The sequence below is a fragment of the Megachile rotundata genome, chromosome 3 (assembly GCF_050947335.1).
Source record: "Megachile rotundata isolate GNS110a chromosome 3, iyMegRotu1, whole genome shotgun sequence".
Taxonomy (NCBI): Eukaryota; Metazoa; Arthropoda; class Insecta; order Hymenoptera; family Megachilidae; genus Megachile; species Megachile rotundata.
The window spans coordinates 1,429,355-1,450,283 of record NC_134985.1 but is presented as its reverse complement, the minus strand read 5'-3'; positions in this window follow the sequence as shown (position 1 = coordinate 1,450,283).

Genomic DNA, 20,929 nt, shown 5'->3' with positions numbered 1-20,929 from the left:
ACAGAGGCAGAGGCAGAGACTGCGACAGAGACAGTGACGGCGAGAGAGACAGAGATAGAGACAGAGACAGAGATAGAGACAGAGACAGAGACAGAGGCAGAGGCAGAGGCAGAGGCAGAGACTGCGGCAGAGACAGTGACGGCGAGAGAGACAGAAACAGAGACAGAAACAGAGACAGACATAGAGACAGAGACAGAGGCAGGGACAGGGGCAGAGACAGAGACAGAGACAGAGACTGCGACAGAGACAGAGACAGCGAGAGAGACAGAGATAGAGACAGAGATAGAGACAGAGACAGAGACAGAGACAGAGACAGAGACAGAGACAGAGACAGAGACAGATACAGAGACAGAGACAGAGACAGAGACAGAGACAGAGACAGAGACAGAGACAGAGACAGAGACAGAGACAGAGACAGAGACAGAGACAGATACAGAGACAGAGACAGAGACGGAGGCAGAGACAGAGACGGAGACAGAGACAGCGACAGCGACAGAGACAGGGACAGAGAGAGAGACAGAGACAGAGACAGAGACAGAGACAGAGACAGAGACAGAGACAGATACAGAGACAGGGACAGAGACAGAGACAGAGACAGAGACAGAGACAGAGACAGAGACAGAGACAGAGACAGAGACAGAGACAGAGACAGAGACAGAGACAGAGACAGAGACAGAGACAGAGACAGAGACAGAGACAGAGACAGAGACAGAGACAGAGACAGAGACAGAGACAGAGACAGAGACAGAGACAGAGACAGAGACAGAGACAGAGACAGAGACAGAGACAGAGACAGCGACAGAGACAGAGACATAGACAGAGACAGAGCCAGAGGTGGAAGCAGAGACAGAGACAGAGACAGAGACAGAGGCAGAGGCAGAGACTGCGACAGAGACAGTGACGTCGAGAGAGACAGAGATAGAGACAGAGACAGAGATAGAGACAGAGACAGAGACAGAGGCAGAGGCAGAGGCAGAGGCAGAGACTGCGGCAGAGACAGTGACGGCGAGAGAGACAGAAACAGAGACAGAAACAGAGACAGACATAGAGACAGAGACAGAGGCAGGGACAGGGGCAGAGACAGAGACAGAGACAGAGACTGCGACAGAGACAGAGACAGCGAGAGAGACAGAGATAGAGACAGAGACAGAGACAGAGACAGAGACAGAGACAGAGACAGAGACAGAGACAGAGACAGAGACAGAGACAGAGACAGAGACAGAGACAGAGACAGAGACAGAGACAGAGACAGAGACAGAGACAGAGACAGACATAGAGACAGAGACAAAGGGCAGGGACAGAGGCAGAGACAGAGACAGATACAGAGACAGAGACTGAGACAGAGACAGAGACAGAGACAGAGACAGAGACAGAGACAGAGACAGAGACAGAGACAGAGACAGAGACAGAGACAGAGACAGAGACAGAGACAGAGACAGAGACAGAGACTCCGACAGAGACAGAGACAGCGAGAGAAACAGAGATAGAGACAGAGACAGAGACAGAGACAGAGACAGGGACAGAGACAGAGACAGAGACAGAGACAGAAACAGAGACAGAAACAGAGACAGACATAGAGACAGAGACAGAGACAGTGGCAGGGACAGAGGCAGAGACAGAGACAGAGACAGAGACAGAGACAGAGACAGCGACAGCGACAGAGTCAGGGACAGAGAGAGAGACAGAGATAGAGACAGAGACAGAGACAGAGACAGAGACAGAGACAGAGACAGAGACAGATACAGAGACAGAGACAGGGACAGAGACAGAGACAGAGACAGAGACAGAGACAGAGACAGAGACAGAGACAGAGACAGAGACAGAGACAGATACAGAGACAGAGACAGATACAGAGACAGAGACAGAGACGGAAACAGAGACAGAGACAGAGACAGCGACAGCGACAGAGACAGGGACAGAGAGAGAGACAGGGACAGAGACTGAGACAGAGACAGAGACAGAGATAGCGAGAGAGACAGAGATAGAGACAGAGACAGAGATTGAGACAGAGACAGAGACAGACAGAGACAGAGACAGAGACAGAGACAGAGCCAGAGACAGAGACAGAGACAGAGACAGAGACAGAGACAGAGACAGAGACAGAGACAGAGACAGAGACAGAGACAGAGACAGAGACAGAGACGGCGTGAGAGACAGAGATAGAGATAGAGACAGAGACAGAGACAGAGACAGAGAGGTCGAGAGAGACAGAGATAGAGACGGAGACAGAGACAGAGACAGAGGCAGAGGCAGAGACTGCGACAGAGACAGTGACGGCGAGAGAGACAGAGATAGAGACAGAGACAGAGATAGAGACAGAGACAGAGACAGAGGCAGAGGCAGAGGCAGAGGCAGAGACTGCGGCAGAGACAGTGACGGCGAGAGAGACAGAAACAGAGACAGAAACAGAGACAGACATAGAGACAGAGACAGAGGCAGGGACAGGGGCAGAGACAGAGACAGAGACAGAGACTGCGACAGAGACAGAGACAGCGAGAGAGACAGGGACAGAGACTGAGACAGAGACAGAGACAGAGATAGCGAGAGAGACAGAGATAGAGACAGAGACAGAGGCAGAGACAGAGGCAGGGACAGAGGCAGACACAGAGACAGAGACAGAGACATGGACAGGGACAGAGGCAGAGGTAAAAGCAGAGCCAGAGACAGCGAGAGAGATAGAGATAGAGGCAGAGACAGAGACAGAGACAGAGACGGAGGCAGAGACAAGGACAGAGTCAGAGACAGAGACAGAGGCAGAGGCAGAGAGGTCGAGAGAGACAGAGATAGAGACGGAGACAGAGACAGAGACAGAGACGGCGAGAGAGACAGAGACAGAGACAGAGACAGAGACAGAGACAGATACAGAGACAGAGACAGAGGCAGAGGCAGCGGCAGAGACTGCGACAGAGACAGTGACGGCGAGAGAGACAGAGATAGAGACAGAGACAGAGACAGAGACAGATACAGATACAGAGACAGAGACAGATACAGAGACAGAGACAGATACAGAGACAGATACAGAGACAGAGACAGATACAGAGACAGAGACAGAGACAGAGACAGAGACAGAGACAGAGACAGAGACAGAGACAGAGGCAGAGGCAGAGGCAGAGACTGCGACAGAGACAGTGACGGCGAGAGAGACAGAGATAGAGACAGAGACAGAGACAGAGACAGAGACAGAGACAGAGACGGAGACAGAGACAGAGACAGAGACAGAGACAGAGACAGCGACAGCGACAGAGACAGGCACAGAGAGAGAGACAGAGACAGAGACTGAGACAGAGACAGAGACAGAGATAGCGAGAGAGACAGAGATAGAGACAGAGACAGAGACAGAGACAGAGACAGGGACAGAGAGAGAGACAGAGACAGAGACTGAGACAGAGACAGAGACAGAAATAGCGAGAGAGACAGAGATAGAGACAGAGACAGAGATTGAGACAGATACAGAGACAGACAGAGACAGAGACAGAGACAGAGACAGAGACAGAGACAGAGACAGAGACAGAGACAGAGACAGAGACAGAGACAGAGACAGAGACAGAGACAGAGACAGAGACAGAGACAGAGACAGAGACAGAGACAGAGACAGAGACAGAGACAGAGACAGAGACAGAGACAGCGACAGAGACAGAGACATAGACAGAGACAGAGCCAGAGGTGGAAGCAGAGGCAGAGACTGCGACAGAGACAGTGACGGCGAGAGAGACAGAAACAGAGACAGAAGCAGAGACAGACATAGAGACAGAGACAGAGGCAGGGACAGGGGCAGAGACGGAGACAGAGACAGAGACTGCGACAGAGACAGAGACAGCGAGAGAGACAGAGATAGAGACAGAGACAGAGACAGAGACAGAGACAGAGACAGAGACAGAGAGAGAGACAGAGACAGAGACAGAGACAGAGACAGAGACAGAGACAGAGAAAGAGACAGAGACAGACATAGAGACTGAGACAAAGGGCAGGGACAGAGGCAGAGACAGAGACAGATACAGAGACAGAGACTGAGACAGAGACAGAGACAGAGACAGAGACAGAGACAGAGACAGAGACAGAGAAAGAGACAGAGACAGACATAGAGACTGAGACAAAGGGCAGGGACAGACGCAGAGACAGAGACAGATACAGAGACAGAGACTGAGACAGAGACAGAGACAGAGACAGAGACAGAGACAGAGACAGAGACAGAGACTCCGACAGAGACAGAGACAGAGACAGAGACAGAGACAGAGACTGCGACAGAGACAGTGACGTCGAGAGAGACAGAGATAGAGACAGAGACAGAGATAGAGACAGAGACAGAGACAGAGGCAGAGGCAGAGGCAGAGGCAGAGACTGCGGCAGAGACAGTGACGGCGAGAGAGACAGAAACAGAGACAGAAACAGAGACAGACATAGAGACAGAGACAGAGGCAGGGACAGGGGCAGAGACAGAGACAGAGACAGAGACTGCGACAGAGACAGAGACAGCGAGAGAGACAGAGATAGAGACAGAGACAGAGACAGAGACAGAGACAGGGACAGAGGCAGAGACAGAGACAGAGACAGAGACAGAGACAGAGACAGAGACAGAGACAGAGACAGAGACAGAGACAGAGACAGACATAGAGACAGAGACAAAGGGCAGGGACAGAGGCAGAGACAGAGACAGATACAGAGACAGAGACTGAGACAGAGACAGAGACAGAGACAGAGACAGAGACAGAGACAGAGACAGAGACAGAGACAGAGACAGAGACAGAGACAGAGACAGAGACTCCGACAGAGACAGAGACAGCGAGAGAGACAGAGATAGAGACAGAGACAGAGACAGAGACAGAGACAGGGACAGAGACAGAGACAGAGACAGAGACAGAAACAGAGACAGAAACAGAGACAGACAGAGAGACAGAGACAGAGACAGTGGCAGGGACAGAGGCAGAGACAGAGACAGAGACAGAGACAGAGACAGAGACAGCGACAGCGACAGAGTCAGGGACAGAGAGAGAGACAGAGATAGAGACAGAGACAGAGACAGAGACAGAGACAGAGACAGAGACAGAGACAGATACAGAGACAGAGACAGAGACAGAGACAGAGACAGAGACAGAGACAGAGACAGAGACAGATACAGAGACAGAGACAGATACAGAGACAGAGACAGAGACGGAAACAGAGACAGAGACAGAGACAGCGACAGCGACAGAGACAGGGACAGAGAGAGAGACAGGGACAGAGACTGAGACAGAGACAGAGACAGAGATAGCGAGAGAGACAGAGATAGAGACAGAGACAGAGATTGAGACAGAGACAGAGACAGACAGAGACAGAGACAGAGACAGAGACAGAGCCAGAGACAGAGACAGAGACAGAGACAGAGACAGAGACAGAGACAGAGACAGAGACAGAGACAGAGACAGAGACAGAGACAGAGACAGAGACAGAGACGGCGTGAGAGACAGAGATAGAGATAGAGACAGAGACAGAGACAGAGACAGAGAGGTCGAGAGAGACAGAGATAGAGACGGAGACAGAGACAGAGACAGAGGCAGAGGCAGAGACTGCGACAGAGACAGTGACGGCGAGAGAGACAGAGATAGAGACAGAGACAGAGATAGAGACAGAGACAGAGACAGAGGCAGAGGCAGAGGCAGAGGCAGAGACTGCGGCAGAGACAGTGACGGCGAGAGAGACAGAAACAGAGACAGAAACAGAGACAGACATAGAGACAGAGACAGAGGCAGGGACAGGGGCAGAGACAGAGACAGAGACAGAGACAGAGACAGAGACAGAGACAGAGACAGAAACAGAGACAGAGACAGAGACAGAGACAGAGACAGAGACAGAGACAGAGACAGAGACAGAGACAGAGACAGAGACAGAGACAGAGACAGAGACAGAGACAGAGACAGAGACAGTTAGACAGACAGAGACAGAGACAGACACAGATACAGAGGCAGAGACAGAGACAGAAGCAGAGACAGAGACAGAGACAGAGACGGAGGCAGAGACAGAGACAGAGACAGAGACAGAGACAGAGGCAGAGGCAGAGAGGTCGAGAGAGACAGAGATAGAGACGGAGACAGAGACAGAGACAGAGACAGAGACAGCGGCAGAGGCAGAGAGGTCGAGAGAGACAGAGATAGAGACGGAGACAGAGACAGAGACAGAGACGGCGAGAGAGACAGAGACAGAGACAGAGACAGAGACAGATACAGAGACAGAGACAGAGACAGAGGCAGGGACAGAGGCAGAGACAGAGACAGAGACAGAGACAGCGACAGAGACAGAGACCGCGAGAGAGACAGCGATAGAGACAGAGACAGAGACAGAGACAGCGAGAGAGACAGAGATAGAGACAGAGACAGAGACAGAGACAGAGACAGAGACTGCGACAGAGACAGAGACCGCGAGAGAGACAGAGATAGAGACAGAGACAGAGACAGAGACTGAGACAGCGAGAGAGACAGAGACAGAGACAGAGACAGAGACAGAGACAGAGACAGAGACAAAGACAGAGGCAGAGAGAGAGACGGCGAGAGAGACAGAGATAGAGACAGAGACAGAGACAGAGACAGAGATAGAGACAGAGACAGAGACAGACACAGATACAGAGACAGAGACAGAGACAGAAGCAGAGACAGAGACAGAGACAGAGACGGAGGCAGAGACAGAGACAGAGACAGAGACAGAGACAGAGACAGAGACAGAGACAGAGACAGAGACAGAGACTCAGACAGCGAGAGAGACAGAGACAGAGACAGAGACAGAGACAGAGACAGAGACAAAGACAGAGGCAGAGAGAGAGACGGCGAGAGAGACAGAGATAGAGACAGAGACAGAGACAGAGACAGAGATAGAGACAGAGACAGAGACAGACACAGATACAGAGACAGAGACAGAGACAGAAGCAGAGACAGAGACAGAGACAGAGACGGAGGCAGAGACAGAGACAGAGACAGAGACAGAGACAGAGACAGAGACAGAGACAGAGACAGAGACAGATACAGATACAGAGACAGAGACAGATACAGAGACAGAGACAGATACAGAGACAGATACAGAGACAGAGACAGATACAGAGACAGAGACAGAGACAGAGACAGAGACAGAGACAGAGACAGAGGCAGAGGCAGAGGCAGAGACTGCGACAGAGACAGTGACGGCGAGAGAGACAGAGATAGAGACAGAGACAGAGACACAGACAGAGACAGAGACAGAGACGGAGACAGAGACAGAGACAGAGACAGAGACAGAGACAGCGACAGCGACAGAGACAGGGACAGAGAGAGAGACAGAGACAGAGACTGAGACAGAGACAGAGACAGAGATAGCGAGAGAGACAGAGATAGAGACAGAGACAGAGTTTGATACAGAGACAGAGACAGACAGAGACAGAGACAGAGATAGAGGCAGCGGCAGAGGCAGAGACTGCGACAGAGACAGTGACGGCGAGAGAGACAGAAACAGAGACAGAAGCAGAGACAGACATAGAGACAGAGACAGATGCAGGGACAGGGGCAGAGACAGAGACAGAGACAGAGACTGCGACAGAGACAGAGACAGCGAGAGAGACAGAGACAGCGAGAGAGACAGAGATAGAGACAGAGACAGAGACAGAGACAGAGACAGAGACAGGGACAGAGACAGAGACAGAGACAGAAACAGAGACAGAAACAGAGACAGACATAGAGACAGAGACAGTGGCAAGGACAGAGGCAGAGACAGAGACAGAGACAGAGACAGAGACAGAGACAGCGACAGCGACAGAGTCAGGGACAGAGAGAGAGACAGAGATAGAGACAGAGACAGAGACAGAGACAGAGACAGAGACAGAGACAGAGACAGCGACAGCGACAGAGACAGGGACAGAGAGAGAGACAGAGACAGAGACTGAGACAGAGACAGAGACAGAGATAGCGAGAGAGACAGAGATAGAGACAGAGACAGAGATTGAGACAGATACAGAGACAGACAGAGACAGAGACAGAGACAGAGACCGAGACAGAGACAGAGACAGAGACAGAGACAGAGACAGAGACAGAGACAGAGACAGAGACAGAGACAGAGACAGAGACAGAGACAGAGACAGAGACAGAGACAGAGACAGAGACAGAGACAGAGACAGAGACAGAGACAGAGACAGAGACAGCGACAGAGACAGAGACAGAGACAGAGACAGAGACAGAGACAGAGACAGAGACAGCGACAGAGACAGAGACATAGACAGAGACAGAGCCAGAGGTGGAAGCAGAGACAGAGACAGCGAGAGAGATAGAGATAGAGGCAGAGACAGAGACAGAGACAGAGATAGAGGCAGCGGCAGAGGCAGAGACTGCGACAGAGACAGTGACGGCGAGAGAGACAGAGATAGAGACAGCGACAGAGACAGAGACAGGGACGGAGACAGAGACAGAGACCGAGATAGAGACAGAGACAGAGACAGAGGCAGAGGCAGAGGCAGAGGCAGAGACTGCGACAGAGACAGTGAGGGCGAGAGAGACAGAAACAGAGACAGAAGCAGAGACAGACATAGAGACAGAGACAGAGGCAGGGACAGGGGCAGAGACGGAGACAGAGACAGAGACAGAGACAGAGACAGAGACAGAGCCAGAGACAGAGACAGAGACAGAGACAGAGACAGAGACGGTGTGAGAGACAGAGATAGAGACAGAGACAGAGACAGAGACAGAGACAGAGAGGTCGAGAGAGACAGAGATAGAGACGGAGACAGAGACAGAGACAGAGGCAGAGGCAGAGACTGCGACAGAGACAGTGACGGCGAGAGAGACAGAGATAGAGACAGAGACAGAGACAGAGGCAGAGGCAGAGGCAGAGGCAGAGACTGCGGCAGAGACAGTGACGGCGAGAGAGACAGAAACAGAGACAGAAACAGAGACAGACATAGAGACAGAGACAGATGCAGGGACAGGGGCAGAGACAGAGACAGAGACAGAGACTGCGACAGAGACAGAGACAGCGAGAGAGACAGAGACAGCGAGAGGGACAGAGATAGAGACAGAGACAGAGACAGAGACAGAGACACGGACAGAGACAGAGACAGAGACAGAAACAGAGACAGAAACAGAGACAGACATAGAGACAGAGACAGTGGCAGGGACAGAGGCAGAGACAGAGACAGAGACAGAGACAGAGACAGAGACAGCGACAGCGACAGAGTCAGGGACAGAGAGAGAGACAGAGATAGAGACAGAGACAGAGACAGAGACAGAGACAGAGACAGAGACAGAGACAGAGACAGATACAGAGACAGAGACAGAGACAGAGACAGAGACAGAGACAGAGACAGAGACAGAGACAGAGACAGAGACAGAGACAGAGACAGAGACAGATACAGAGACAGAGACAGATACAGAGACAGAGACAGAGACGGAGACAGAGACAGAGACAGAGACAGAGACAGCGACAGCGACAGAGACAGGGACAGAGAGAGAGACAGAGACAGAGACTGAGACAGAGACAGAGACAGAGATAGCGAGAGAGACAGAGATAGAGACAGAGACAGAGATTGAGACAGAGACAGAGACAGACAGAGACAGAGACAGAGACAGAGACAGAGACAGAGACAGAGACAGAGACAGAGACAGAGACAGAGACAGAGACAGAGACAGAGACAGAGACAGAGACAGAGACAGAGACGGCGTGAGAGACAGAGATAGAGACAGAGGCAGAGACAGAGACAGAGACAGTGAGGTCGAGAGAGACAGAGATAGAGACGGAGACAGAGACAGAGACAGAGGCAGAGGCAGAGACTGCGACAGAGACAGTGACGGCGAGAGAGACAGAGATAGAGACAGAGACAGAGATAGAGACAGAGACAGAGACAGAGACAGAGGCAGAGGCAGAGGCAGAGGCAGAGACTGCGGCAGAGACAGTGACGGCGAGAGAGACAGAAACAGAGACAGAAACAGAGACAGACATAGAGACAGAGACAGAGGCAGGGACAGGGGCAGAGACAGAGACAGAGACAGAGACTGCGACAGAGACAGAGACAGCGAGAGAGACAGAGATAGAGACAGAGATAGAGACAGAGACAGAGACAGAGACAGAGACAGAGACAGAGACAGAGACAGAGACAGATACAGAGACAGAGACAGAGACAGAGACAGAGACAGAGACAGAGACAGAGACAGAGACAGAGACAGAGACAGAGACAGAGACAGATACAGAGACAGAGACAGATACAGAGACAGAGACAGAGACGGAGGCAGAGACAGAGACAGAGACAGAGACAGCGACAGCGACAGAGACAGGGACAGAGAGAGAGACAGAGACAGAGACAGAGACAGAGACAGAGACAGAGACAGATACAGAGACAGAGACAGAGACAGAGACAGAGACAGAGACAGAGACAGAGACAGAGACAGAGACAGAGACAGAGACAGAGACAGAGACAGAGACAGAGACAGAGACAGAGACAGAGACAGAGACAGAGACAGAGACAGAGACAGAGACAGAGACAGAGACAGAGACAGAGACAGAGACAGAGACAGAGACAGAGACAGAGACAGCGACAGAGACAGAGACATAGACAGAGACAGAGCCAGAGGTGGAAGCAGAGACAGAGACAGAGACAGAGACAGAGGCAGAGGCAGAGACTGCGACAGAGACAGTGACGTCGAGAGAGACAGAGATAGAGACAGAGACAGAGATAGAGACAGAGACAGAGACAGAGGCAGAGGCAGAGGCAGAGGCAGAGACTGCGGCAGAGACAGTGACGGCGAGAGAGACAGAAACAGAGACAGAAACAGAGACAGACATAGAGACAGAGACAGAGGCAGGGACAGGGGCAGAGACAGAGACAGAGACAGAGACTGCGACAGAGACAGAGACAGCGAGAGAGACAGAGATAGAGACAGAGACAGAGACAGAGACAGAGACAGAGACAGAGACAGAGACAGCGACAGAGTCAGGGACAGAGAGAGAGACAGAGATAGAGACAGAGACAGAGACAGTGACAGAGACAGAGACAGAGACAGAGACAGAGACAGAGACAGAGACAGAGACAGAGACAGAGACAGAGACAGAGACAGAGACAGAGACAGAGACAGAGACAGAGACAGAGACAGATACAGAGACAGAGACAGAGACAGAGACAGAGACGGAGACAGAGACAGAGACAGAGACAGAGACAGCGACAGCGACAGAGACAGGGACAGAGAGAGAGACAGAGACAGAGACTGAGACAGAGACAGAGACAGAGATAGCGAGAGAGACAGTAATAGAGACATCGACAGAGATTGAGACAGAGACAGAGACAGACAGAGACAGAGACAGAGACAGAGACAGAGACAGAGACAGAGACAGAGACAGAGACAGAGACAGAGACAGAGACAGAGACAGAGACAGAGACAGAGACAGAGACAGAGCCAGAGACAGAGACAGAGACAGAGACAGAGACGGTGTGAGAGACAGAGATAGAGACAGAGACAGAGACAGAGACAGAGACAGAGAGGTCGAGAGAGACAGAGATAGAGACGGAGACAGAGACAGAGACAGAGGCAGAGGCAGAGACTGCGACAGAGACAGTGACGGCGAGAGAGACAGAGATAGAGACAGAGACAGAGACAGAGGCAGAGGCAGAGGCAGAGGCAGAGACTGCGGCAGAGACAGTGACGGCGAGAGAGACAGAAACAGAGACAGAAACAGAGACAGACATAGAGACAGAGACAGATGCAGGGACAGGGGCAGAGACAGAGACAGAGACAGAGACTGCGACAGAGACAGAGACAGCGAGAGAGACAGAGACAGCGAGAGGGACAGAGATAGAGACAGAGACAGAGACAGAGACAGAGACACGGACAGAGACAGAGACAGAGACAGAAACAGAGACAGAAACAGAGACAGACATAGAGACAGAGACAGTGGCAGGGACAGAGGCAGAGACAGAGACAGAGACAGAGACAGAGACAGAGACAGAGACAGCGACAGCGACAGAGTCAGGGACAGAGAGAGAGACAGAGATAGAGACAGAGACAGAGACAGAGACAGAGACAGAGACAGAGACAGAGACAGAGACAGAGACAGATACAGAGACAGAGACAGAGACAGAGACAGAGACAGAGACAGAGACAGAGACAGAGACAGAGACAGAGACAGAGACAGAGACAGATACAGAGACAGAGACAGATACAGAGACAGAGACAGAGACGGAGACAGAGACAGAGACAGAGACAGAGACAGCGACAGCGACAGAGACAGGGACAGAGAGAGAGACAGAGACAGAGACTGAGACAGAGACAGAGACAGAGACAGAGACAGAGACTCCGACAGAGACAGAGACAGCGAGAGAGACAGAGATAGAGACAGAGACAGAGACAGAGACAGAGACAGGGACAGAGACAGAGACAGAGACAGAGACAGAAACAGAGACAGAAACAGAGACAGACATAGAGACAGAGACAGACATAGAGACAGAGACAGAGACAGTGGCAGGGACAGAGGCAGAGACAGAGACAGAGACAGAGACAGAGACAGAGACAGCGACAGCGACAGAGTCAGGGACAGAGAGAGAGACAGAGATAGAGACAGAGACAGAGACAGAGACAGAGACAGAGACAGAGACAGAGACAGAGACAGATACAGAGACAGAGACAGAGACAGAGACAGAGACAGAGACAGAGACAGAGACAGAGACAGAGACAGATACAGAGACAGAGACAGATACAGAGACAGAGACAGAGACGGAAGCAGAGACAGAGACAGAGACAGAGACGGCGTGAGAGACAGAGATAGAGATAGAGACAGAGACAGAGACAGAGACAGAGAGGTCGAGAGAGACAGAGATAGAGACGGAGACAGAGACAGAGACAGAGGCAGAGGCAGAGACTGCGACAGAGACAGTGACGGCGAGAGAGACAGAGATAGAGACAGAGACAGAGATAGAGACAGAGACAGAGACAGAGGCAGAGGCAGAGGCAGAGGCAGAGACTGCGGCAGAGACAGTGACGGCGAGAGAGACAGAAACAGAGACAGAAACAGAGACAGACATAGAGACAGAGACAGAGGCAGGGACAGGGGCAGAGACAGAGACAGAGACAGAGACTGCGACAGAGACAGAGACAGCGAGAGAGACAGGGACAGAGACTGAGACAGAGACAGAGACAGAGATAGCGAGAGAGACAGAGATAGAGACAGAGACAGAGGCAGAGACAGAGGCAGGGACAGAGGCAGACACAGAGACAGAGACAGAGACATGGACAGGGACAGAGGCAGAGGTAAAAGCAGAGACAGAGACAGCGAGAGAGATAGAGATAGAGGCAGAGACAGAGACAGAGACGGAGGCAGAGACAAGGACAGAGTCAGAGACAGAGACAGAGGCAGAGGCAGAGAGGTCGAGAGAGACAGAGATAGAGACGGAGACAGAGACAGAGACAGAGACGGCGAGAGAGACAGAGACAGAGACAGAGACAGATACAGAGACAGAGACAGAGGCAGAGGCAGCGGCAGAGACTGCGACAGAGACAGTGACGGCGAGAGAGACAGAGATAGAGACAGAGACAGAGACAGAGACAGAGAAGGAGACAGAGACAGAGAAGGAGACAGAGACAGAGACAGCGACAGAGACAGAGACAGCGACAGCGACAGAGACAGGGCCAGAGAGAGAGACAGAGACAGAGACTGAGACAGAGACAGAGACAGAGATAGCGAGAGAGACAGAGATAGAGAGAGAGACAGAGATTGAGACAGAGACAGAGACAGAGACAGAGACAGAGACAGAGACAGAGACAGAGACAGAGACAGAGACAGAGACAGAGACAGAAACAGAGACAGAGACAGAGACAGAGACAGAGACAGAGACAGAGACAGAGACAGAGACAGAGACAGAGACAGAGACAGAGACAGAGACAGAGACAGAGACAGAGACAGAGACAGAGACAGAGACAGTTACACAGACAGAGACAGAGACAGACACAGATACAGAGGCAGAGACAGAGACAGAAGCAGAGACAGAGACAGAGACAGAGACGGAGGCAGAGACAGAGACAGAGACAGAGACAGAGGCAGAGGCAGAGAGGTCGAGAGAGACAGAGATAGAGACGGAGACAGAGACAGAGACAGAGACAGAGACAGCGGCAGAGGCAGAGAGGTCGAGAGAGACAGAGATAGAGACGGAGACAGAGACAGAGACAGAGACGGCGAGAGAGACAGAGACAGAGACAGAGACAGATACAGAGACAGAGACAGAGACAGAGGCAGGGACAGAGGCAGAGACAGAGACAGAGACAGAGACAGCGACAGAGACAGAGACCGCGAGAGAGACAGCGATAGAGACAGAGACAGAGACAGAGACAGCGAGAGAGACAGAGATAGAGACAGAGACAGAGACAGAGACAGAGACAGAGACAGAGACTGCGACAGAGACAGAGACCGCGAGAGAGACAGGCGATAGAGACAGAGACAGAGACAGAGACTGAGACAGCGAGAGAGACAGAGACAGAGACAGAGACAGAGACAGAGACAGAGACAGAGACAAAGACAGAGGCAGAGAGAGAGACGGCGAGAGAGACAGAGATAGAGACAGAGACAGAGACAGAGACAGAGATAGAGACAGAGACAGAGACAGACACAGATACAGAGACAGAGACAGAGACAGAAGCAGAGACAGAGACAGAGACAGAGACGGAGGCAGAGACAGAGACAGAGACAGAGACAGAGACAGAGACAGAGACAGAGACAGAGACAGAGACAGAGACAGAGACAGAGACAGAGACAGAGACAGATACAGAGACAGAGACAGATACAGAGACAGAGACAGAGACGGAGACAGAGACAGAGACAGAGACAGAGACAGCGACAGCGACAGAGACAGGGACAGAGAGAGAGACAGAGACAGAGACTGAGACAGAGACAGAGACAGAGACAGAGACAGAGACTCCGACAGAGACAGAGACAGCGAGAGAGACAGAGATAGAGACAGAGACAGAGACAGAGACAGAGACAGGGACAGAGACAGAGACAGAGACAGAGACAGAAACAGAGACAGAAACAGAGACAGACATAGAGACAGAGACAGACATAGAGACAGAGACAGAGACAGTGGCAGGGACAGAGGCAGAGACAGAGACAGAGACAGAGACAGAGACAGAGACAGCGACAGCGACAGAGTCAGGGACAGAGAGAGAGACAGAGATAGAGACAGAGACAGAGACAGAGACAGAGACAGAGACAGAGACAGAGACAGAGACAGATACAGAGACAGAGACAGAGACAGAGACAGAGACAGAGACAGAGACAGAGACAGAGACAGAGACAGATACAGAGACAGAGACAGATACAGAGACAGAGACAGAGACGGAAGCAGAGACAGAGACAGAGACAGAGACGGCGTGAGAGACAGAGATAGAGATAGAGACAGAGACAGAGACAGAGACAGAGAGGTCGAGAGAGACAGAGATAGAGACGGAGACAGAGACAGAGACAGAGGCAGAGGCAGAGACTGCGACAGAGACAGTGACGGCGAGAGAGACAGAGATAGAGACAGAGACAGAGATAGAGACAGAGACAGAGACAGAGGCAGAGGCAGAGGCAGAGGCAGAGACTGCGGCAGAGACAGTGACGGCGAGAGAGACAGAAACAGAGACAGAAACAGAGACAGACATAGAGACAGAGACAGAGGCAGGGACAGGGGCAGAGACAGAGACAGAGACAGAGACTGCGACAGAGACAGAGACAGCGAGAGAGACAGGGACAGAGACTGAGACAGAGACAGAGACAGAGATAGCGAGAGAGACAGAGATAGAGACAGAGACAGAGGCAGAGACAGAGGCAGGGACAGAGGCAGACACAGAGACAGAGACAGAGACATGGACAGGGACAGAGGCAGAGGTAAAAGCAGAGACAGAGACAGCGAGAGAGATAGAGATAGAGGCAGAGACAGAGACAGAGACGGAGGCAGAGACAAGGACAGAGTCAGAGACAGAGACAGAGGCAGAGGCAGAGAGGTCGAGAGAGACAGAGATAGAGACGGAGACAGAGACAGAGACAGAGACGGCGAGAGAGACAGAGACAGAGACAGAGACAGATACAGAGACAGAGACAGAGGCAGAGGCAGCGGCAGAGACTGCGACAGAGACAGTGACGGCGAGAGAGACAGAGATAGAGACAGAGACAGAGACAGAGACAGAGAAGGAGACAGAGACAGAGAAGGAGACAGAGACAGAGACAGCGACAGAGACAGAGACAGCGACAGCGACAGAGACAGGGCCAGAGAGAGAGACAGAGACAGAGACTGAGACAGAGACAGAGACAGAGATAGCGAGAGAGACAGAGATAGAGAGAGAGACAGAGATTGAGACAGAGACAGAGACAGAGACAGAGACAGAGACAGAGACAGAGACAGAGACAGAGACAGAGACAGAGACAGAGACAGAAACAGAGACAGAGACAGAGACAGAGACAGAGACAGAGACAGAGACAGAGACAGAGACAGAGACAGAGACAGAGACAGAGACAGAGACAGAGACAGAGACAGAGACAGAGACAGAGACAGAGACAGTTACACAGACAGAGACAGAGACAGACACAGATACAGAGGCAGAGACAGAGACAGAAGCAGAGACAGAGACAGAGACAGAGACGGAGGCAGAGACAGAGACAGAGACAGAGACAGAGGCAGAGGCAGAGAGGTCGAGAGAGACAGAGATAGAGACGGAGACAGAGACAGAGACAGAGACAGAGACAGCGGCAGAGGCAGAGAGGTCGAGAGAGACAGAGATAGAGACGGAGACAGAGACAGAGACAGAGACGGCGAGAGAGACAGAGACAGAGACAGAGACAGATACAGAGACAGAGACAGAGACAGAGGCAGGGACAGAGGCAGAGACAGAGACAGAGACAGAGACAGCGACAGAGACAGAGACCGCGAGAGAGACAGCGATAGAGACAGAGACAGAGACAGAGACAGCGAGAGAGACAGAGATAGAGACAGAGACAGAGACAGAGACAGAGACAGAGACAGAGACTGCGACAGAGACAGAGACCGCGAGAGAGACAGGCGATAGAGACAGAGACAGAGACAGAGACTGAGACAGCGAGAGAGACAGAGACAGAGACAGAGACAGAGACAGAGACAGAGACAGAGACAAAGACAGAGGCAGAGAGAGAGACGGCGAGAGAGACAGAGATAGAGACAGAGACAGAGACAGAGACAGAGATAGAGACAGAGACAGAGACAGACACAGATACAGAGACAGAGACAGAGACAGAAGCAGAGACAGAGACAGAGACAGAGACGGAGGCAGAGACAGAGACAGAGACAGAGACAGAGACAGAGACAGAGACAGAGACAGAGACAGAGACAGAGACAGAGACAGAGACAGAGACTCAGACAGCGAGAGAGACAGAGACAGAGACAGAGACAGAGACAGAGACAGAGACAAAGACAGAGGCAGAGAGAGAGACGGCGAGAGAGACAGAGATAGAGACAGAGACAGAGACAGAGACAGAGATAGAGACAGAGACAGAGACAGACACAGATACAGAGACAGAGACAGAGACAGAAGCAGAGACAGAGACAGAGACAGAGAGAGAGACAGAGACAGAGACTGAGACAGAGACAGAGACAGAGATAGCGAGAGAGACAGAGATAGAGACAGAGACAGAGTTTGATACAGAGACAGAGACAGACAGAGACAGAGACAGAGATAGAGGCAGCGGCAGAGGCAGAGACTGCGACAGAGACAGTGACGGCGAGAGAGACAGAAACAGAGACAGAAGCAGAGACAGACATAGAGACAGAGACAGATGCAGGGACAGGGGCAGAGACAGAGACAGAGACAGAGACTGCGACAGAGACAGAGACAGCGAGAGAGACAGAGACAGCGAGAGAGACAGAGATAGAGACAGAGACAGAGACAGAGACAGAGACAGGGACAGAGACAGAGACAGAGACAGAAACAGAGACAGAAACAGAGACAGACATAGAGACAGAGACAGTGGCAAGGACAGAGGCAGAGACAGAGACAGAGACAGAGACAGAGACAGAGACAGCGACAGCGACAGAGTCAGGGACAGAGAGAGAGACAGAGATAGAGACAGAGACAGAGACAGAGACAGAGACAGAGACAGAGACAGAGACAGCGACAGCGACAGAGACAGGGACAGAGAGAGAGACAGAGACAGAGACTGAGACAGAGACAGAGACAGAGATAGCGAGAGAGACAGAGATAGAGACAGAGACAGAGATTGAGACAGAGACAGAGACAGACAGAGACAGAGACAGAGACAGAGACAGAGACAGAGACAGAGACAGAGACAGAGACAGAGACAGAGACAGAGACAGAGACAGAGACAGAGACAGAGACAGAGACAGAGACAGAGACAGAGACAGAGACAGCGACAGAGACAGAGACATAGACAGAGACAGAGCCAGAGGTGGAAGCAGAGACAGAGACAGCGAGAGAGATAGAGATAGAGGCAGAGACAGAGACAGAGACAGAGATAGAGGCAGCGGCAGAGGCAGAGACTGCGACAGAGACAGTGACGGCGAGAGAGACAGAGATAGAGACAGCGACAGAGCCAGAGACAGGGACGGAGACAGAGACAGAGACCGAGATAGAGACAGAGACAGAGACAGAGGCAGAGGCAGAGGCAGAGGCAGAGACTGCGACAGAGACAGTGACGGCGAGAGAGACAGAAACAGAGACAGAAGCAGAGACAGACATAGAGACAGAGACAGAGGCAGGGACAGGGGCAGAGACGGAGACAGAGACAGAGACAGAGACTGCGACAGAGACAGAGACAGCGAGAGAGACAGAGATAGAGACAGAGACAGAGACAGAGACAGAGACAGAGACAGAGACAGAGACAGAGAGAGAGACAGAGACAGAGACAGAGACAGAGACAGAGACAGAGAAAGAGACAGAGACAGACATAGAGACTGAGACAAAGGGCAGGGACAGAGGCAGAGACAGAGAGAGATACAGAGACAGAGACTGAGACAGAGACAGAGACAGAGACAGAGTCAGAGACAGAGACAGAGACAGAGACTCCGACAGAGACAGAGACAGCGAGAGAGACAGAGATAGAGACAGAGACAGAGACAGAGACAGAGACAGGGACAGAGACAGAGACAGAGACAGAAACAGAGACAGAAACAGAGACAGACATAGAGACAGAGACAGTGGCAGGGACAGAGGCAGAGACAGAGACAGAGACAGAGACAGAGACAGAGACAGAGACAGAGACAGCGACAGCGACAGAGTCAGGGACAGAGAGAGAGACAGAGATAGAGACAGAGACAGAGACAGTGACAGAGACAGAGACAGAGACAGAGACAGAGACAGAGACAGAGACAGAGACAGAGACAGAGACAGAGACAGAGACAGAGACAGAGACAGAGACAGAGACAGAGACAGAGACAGATACAGAGACAGAGACAGAGACAGAGACAGAGACGGAGACAGAGACAGAGACAGAGACAGAGACAGCGACAGCAACAGAGACAGGGACAGAGACAGAGACAGAGACAGAGACAGATACAGAGACAGAGACAGAGACAGAGACAGAGACGGAGACAGAGACAGAGACAGAGACAGAGACAGCGACAGCGACAGAGACAGGGACAGAGAGAGAGACAGAGACAGAGACTGAGACAGAGACAGAGACAGAGATAGCGAGAGAGACAGAGATAGAGACATCGACAGAGATTGAGACAGAGACAGAGACAGACAGAGACAGAGACAGAGACAGAGACAGAGACAGAGACAGAGACAGAGACAGAGACAGAGACAGAGACAGAGACAGAGACAGAGACAGAGACAGAGACAGAGACAGAGACAGAGACAGAGACAGAGACTGAGACAGAGACAGAGACGGTGTGAGAGACAGAGATAGAGACAGAGACAGAGACAGAGGCAGAGGCAGGGGCAGAGGCAGAGACTGCGGCAGAGACAGTGACGGCGAGAGAGACAGAAACAGAGACAGAAACAGAGACAGACATAGAGACAGAGACAGATGCAGGGACAGGGGCAGAGACAGAGACAGAGACAGAGACAGAGACAGAGACAGAGACAGAGACAGAGACAGAGACAGAGACAGAGACAGAGACAGAGACAGAGACAGAGACAGAGACAGAGACAGAGACAGATACAGAGACAGAGACAGAGACAGAGACAGAGACGGAGACAGAGACAGAGACAGAGACAGAGACAGCGACAGCGACAGAGACAGGGACAGAGAGAGAGACAGAGACAGAGACTGAGACAGAGACAGAGACAGAGATAGCGAGAGAGACAGAGATAGAGACATCGACAGAGATTGAGACAGAGACAGAGACAGACAGAGACAGAGACAGAGACAGAGACAGAGACAGAGACAGAGACAGAGACAGAGACAGAGACAGAGACAGAGACAGAGACAGAGACAGAGACAGAGACAGAGACAGAGACAGAGACAGAGACTGAGACAGAGACAGAGACGGTGTGAGAGACAGAGATAGAGACAGAGACAGAGACAGAGACAGAGGCAGAGGCAGAGGCAGAGGCAGAGACTGCGGCAGAGACAGTGACGGCGAGAGAGACAGAAACAGAGACAGAAACAGAGACAGACATAGAGACAGAGACAGATGCAGGGACAGGGGCAGAGACAGAGACAGAGACAGAGACTGCGACAGAGACAGAGACAGCGAGAGAGACAGAGACAGCGAGAGGGACAGAGATAGAGACAGAGACAGCGACAGAGACAGAGACACGGACAGAGACAGAGACAGAGACAGAAACAGAGACAGAAACAGAGACAGACATAGAGACAGAGACAGTGGCAGGGACAGAGGCAGAGACAGAGACAGAGACAGAGACAGAGACAGAGACAGAGACAGCGACAGCGACAGAGTCAGGGACAGAGAGAGAGACAGAGATAGAGACAGAGACAGAGACAGAGACAGAGACAGAGACAGAGACAGAGACAGATACAGAGACAGAGACAG